The 5,000-nt window shown below is 42.8% G+C and overlaps 1 protein-coding gene across 4 annotated transcripts in view; it reads left to right on the forward strand.

Annotated features, from left to right (window-relative positions):
- Positions 1-5,000, forward strand: part of LOC143029145 (myoferlin-like) — a 168,572-nt gene that overhangs the window by 32,541 nt on the left and 131,031 nt on the right. The gene's annotated exons all lie outside the window — the stretch shown is intronic.

The following is a 5,000-nucleotide window of genomic DNA, read 5'->3' on the forward strand; positions in this document are numbered from 1 at the left end:
ACAAACTTACAGCATTGGCTGTTGTCCAGGTTTGGCTGCAGCTCTAATGGTGCTTAGTCTGTGAATGATCAAACAACCCTTAAAGGGAACGCCATATAATGCAGGTCATACATGCAAGATTTATGTGCATATGCACCAAAGCAAAATGTTGCACTATCTATCCATGAGATCGCTTAAATATTTATGTGTAATTTACTCCTATCATTGTTTCTTGTTTGTTTACATTTTCTATTTTCAATATGGAAAAAGAGTCTGAGAAAGATGAAAGGGGAAGAAGAGGAGTTGGCTGTGGTGAGGGAAAAAGAAATAAAGAGGAGAGAAAGATCTAGGAAGAGGAAGAGAAAGTGAAAGAAGAATTGGAGGAAGAGAAGGGAAGAGGAAGGAGGTGGAAGCGAAAGACAGACCTACTGACGACAGAGGGCTGGGCAGAAACGGCGACTACAATACGCCATTCAGAGGTTGGGAAACGGAGCCAATGCAGCGGAAAGAAACTTCTCCTTCCTTACTCCCTCCTTACTCCCTCCACTCCTTCCGTCTTTCCCTACTTGCTAATCCTCGTACGTGGTATTTACTGCATATGTTTTATGTACTAGATATTTTAGGGAATTTCGTGACACCCCTACGGACCAGAGCAAATGCAATTGAAAGAAACTTCCCTTCCCTTCCCTTCTATCCTTGTTTCTTGTTTGTTTACATTTTTTATATCTAATCTGGCCACGAAATAGACTAAAATGTCCCCTGTTAGCTAACTTTCAACTACTACGGACCAGAAGAAAGGCAATTGAAAGAAACTTCCCTTCCCTACTTACTCCTTTCATTCATTCCTTAATTTCTTCCTCTCCTTCTTATCAGTCATATAAGCTCTTCACTGCATATGTTTGATGCAGTCGATACTCTAGTAGGTTTTATTGACAGCCTTACGAACCAGAGTCATGCAGCATTCATTTTTAATTATAAACAAATCTTTACTCTAAGAAGAATGCTAATCACCACTTTTAAATTTTATTATTCCCCTTAACTGTATCCTCCTTTAATAACTCCTTCACCACCTCACAGGCGTTCCATTGTCACCAAAAATAGAAAAGCTGTTTATCGACGGCATTATAACTTCCTTCCCTCCTTCGCTCCTTTTCTTCTTCTCTTTTCCCTCCTTCCTTTCTTCCCTTCTGCTCTACTTTTCTATTTCATCCGTCTCTCGTTCTTTTCTTCCTTCCGCAGTCTCTCGTCCTTCTCTTTCTCTAACTTCGTCACCCCTTTTGTCTTTTCTTTCACTTCTTTTTTTTTCTTTGTCCCTCCCTCTCTTTCCCACCTTCCTTCACTTGTTCCTTTTCTCGTTTCTTATCTTTTCATTTTTTCCTTCTTTTCTCCACTCTCTCCTTCCTGCCTCTCTCTTTTACCTTTTCTCCTTTCTTCTATCTTCCACCCTCCATCTCTCCCTACATCTCTTACTACCTCCCTTTCTCCTTACCCTCACCCTCATTCCTACTCTATTTCCTCCCTCCCAACATTTCTCTCCTCCATTCTTCCCCCTCTCTCTCCCCTTTCCTCACTCTTTCTACTCCCTTGCCTCTCTCTCTTCCTCCCTGAGTCCCTTCCCCCCTTCATTTACCTCTTCCTTCATTCCTATCATTTAGTTTCTCTCCCTCTCCCAATTCTATTCTCTTTCCATCCCTTTCTCCGTCTCTCCATTCTATACCCATCTAACTCTCCTTCCATCTGGATCACCCTTCATCCCTCCCTTTTGATCTCTCCTCTCTCTCCCTCCCTCTTTCTCCACTTCTTTTCTGACTCCTTTTCTCTTCCTCCTTTTCTTCTTTTCTTCCTCTCTCCTTCTCTTCCTTCCACTTTCTCTCTCTCCCTCTATCCTCCCCCTCTCCTTCTCTCCATCCCTCTCTCCCTTGCCCCCTCTCTTCCTTCTCCCTTCCTTTTCTTGACTCATCCTTCTCACATTCCATAAACATACACAATCCTTCCTCCCACGCTCTTATTTCCACCACTCACTCGTTCTTACCGCCTTGGATTCTTCTGTTCGCCTTTCCCAACTTTCTTGCCTCTCCTTTATCTCCACACATTCCTCAACTTTCTCTCCAGCTCTTCTCTCCACATCTTCCCTCTTCGCCATTAACTCCCTCACTCATTTACTCCTCTCTTCTCTTCACTTTCTTCTTTCTTCTCATTTCCCTTCCCCCTCTCCCCTCTCATCTCCACTTCTCTCCATCCCTCCCTTTCCCTCTTTCCTTCCTAGATTCACTCTCTTTATTCTTATTCCTCTTGAGTCCTTCTCTTTCTTGTTGCTCTTTTACTTCTCTTTTTTCTTCATTTCATCCCTGTCTATTCTTTCTTTTACTTTTCATCACACCTCACTCCTTCCTTCCATACCCATCTATTCCTACTTTTTTTTTCTCCTCTTCCTTCTTGTTCTTATCATACATTTTGCTAATTAAGGTGAATAAAACCGATACCGAAGGGGCCTTTAATTCCTTCACTATAATTATGCCCCTCATCACAACTGAACAAAACCTTCTGCTTTTCACCAGAACAAAGTAAGCCACAGCCAATCTCTTCCGACACGAAAATACCTTTATCTATTTCTTATATTTATTATTATTTTTCCTCTGGTTGCCACCTAGCTATTTCAAACATCTCCGTACCTCTGCCACGGCAGCGAAGTATGTGTATCTCGATTAACACTTGCATGTCATTTCATTTACTCCCATGGCCCTCCCCCCTAAGCACTGTAAAATCCGCCATCAACCTCTGTTTCCCCCCATAATACTACAGGACCTCTAGTACCTCCACACAACCCTCTCTACCTACTCTACAAACAATCCACGTTGCAGCAAACACCTCCACACATCCAATAAGCATTCCGCAACTTTTAAAGTGTTCTTCACTACATCACTCCCACTTCTCTGTGTACCCTGAAAGAACTGAGCCATCCCACATACCTCCACATCGCTCATCCCATCTTCGTGGGTCAGGCCCAGACACCCGACGTCCTAAAGCCGCCACGTCGATGTTAAACAGGAGATTTTCGTCTTTGCAAGAAAATGGTTGCCCTTTGTATATTTTTCCGAATTCCGCGCCTTCTTCCCCTTCAGCTCTCAGGAAAAAGATGATCCGTCTCAACGTGAACAAAATCCCTGTTGGAAAATGCCGGACCAAGAATAATGAATAAGGTTTGAGAACATACCATATCCTAACCTAACCTAACCTAACCTAACCTAACCTAACCTAACCTAACCTAACCTAACCTAACCTAACCTAACCTAACCTAACCTAACCTAACCTAACCTAACCTAACCCAATCTAATCTAGCTTTACATAACTTAATCTAATTTAACCTGACGTGACCTATCCTAACTTAACCTAACCTATCCTAATCTAACATAATCTAAGCTAATCTAATCTATTGTTTCCTACCCTAACCTAACCATGCCTAACCTAACTTAATTTAATCTAACTAAAAGGGTCAGGAAACAGGAAATAGCGAAAAATGACAATATTAATGACTTACTTTACAAAAAAAGTTATACTATTTGACGCTACAACAGAGATACATACAACAACAACAACAACAAAAATGAAAATTAAATGAGGGTATCTAAGCTAAATAAGGTTGTCGGGATTTAAGATGAAATCCCTCAAGGCACCAAGTTTGTCCAATTGGACAATTGAAGGTTAACAGGGTCATGTCTGCTTTCTTTTTGGCTCTTTTTGCTTCAAACTGAACATTGTTTAGCGAGCGTGAAGAATAAGATATATATGAAGAATGAGTATGCGTATGAAAACATCCTGACAGGTTGTAAGAGGAATAGAGGGAAAACACACAAATAGAACAAAGGATTATTCCTTAATTAGTTTCACACTGAGGTGCTTCATTCCTTTTGAAGAAGCACCACAGTGCGAAATGAGCCGAGGAATAAACTATTGTTCTATTTGTGTTGTCTGCCCTCTACTCCTTTTACAAATAGGTATGTGAGTAAGTAAATGAACAACCAAATAGATAAATTGACAATAAAACGATAAACAAGTATATAAATAGATGAATGAATAAGTGAATAGTTAAAGAAACCAATGAATGGAGAAGCAAATCGACATTAACTGACAGGTGAATAGTTAAATGAAGTAGTTCAATTTATATATACATATGTGGTGAACAGTCCAGTCCCCCACACGTGCGTCTACGCAATATTTTGGCTTACAGTATCGTCGCTGCAGAAATGGGATGGACAAGGAATTCATATATTGTGTAAAAACAGCTGGCCTTCGCCCTTATATTACTAGTGTGTAGATTAAGTCCATATTACGCCTGTACTACAAACATTTGTAACCTCATGAAAGCACAACCTAGGCCCTGCCGAGCCATGTTTCGGTGAGGCTGGGATATTTGCTACTTGAGCATAAGCAGGCTGTGTATATAAGGACTCAAGGCCACGGGGTCAACTTTGCGGTCGGGTAGCCTCGGAGCTCGACCGCCCGACCCAGCCTAGGTCGACACTCGCACTAACCATAATATAGTCAAGAATCTCTCTTGAGCTTCATTCACTCCCTCGGCACCATAATCAAAGTAACGTTCGCGTAATGTTACATCGGTAACCCCGGGAGTTTTGATGCGAGCGCATCCAGCCTTCTGAACTGGTTCTTCGACAACCTGTGTGACTCCTGGACTTTTTTCAACCCCACCACAGTCACAGCCATCGCAGCTACCGCCGCTACGGCACGTCATTCACGACCGCCTCCTCGCTCGACGTCACGATCAACGCAGATCAACGTCACGATCACCGTAGCTCGACGTCACGATCAACACAGATCGACGTCACGACAGCCTCCTCGCTCGACGTCACAAACAACTCAGATTGACGTCGCTACTTCAGGGAAGCCACCGCTTCCGACACTGCTGTCTGCGCCGCCTCCAGGAAGTTCCCGCTTCCACTGACGTCGCTCACGGCCTCCTCCCCGCAATGGACGTCACGATCGACGCAGATAGGCGTCGCTAT

This window comes from Oratosquilla oratoria, chromosome 10 (assembly GCF_046742065.1).
Source record: "Oratosquilla oratoria isolate Oo_2021 chromosome 10, ASM4674206v1, whole genome shotgun sequence".
Classification (NCBI taxonomy): Eukaryota; Metazoa; Arthropoda; class Malacostraca; order Stomatopoda; family Squillidae; genus Oratosquilla; species Oratosquilla oratoria.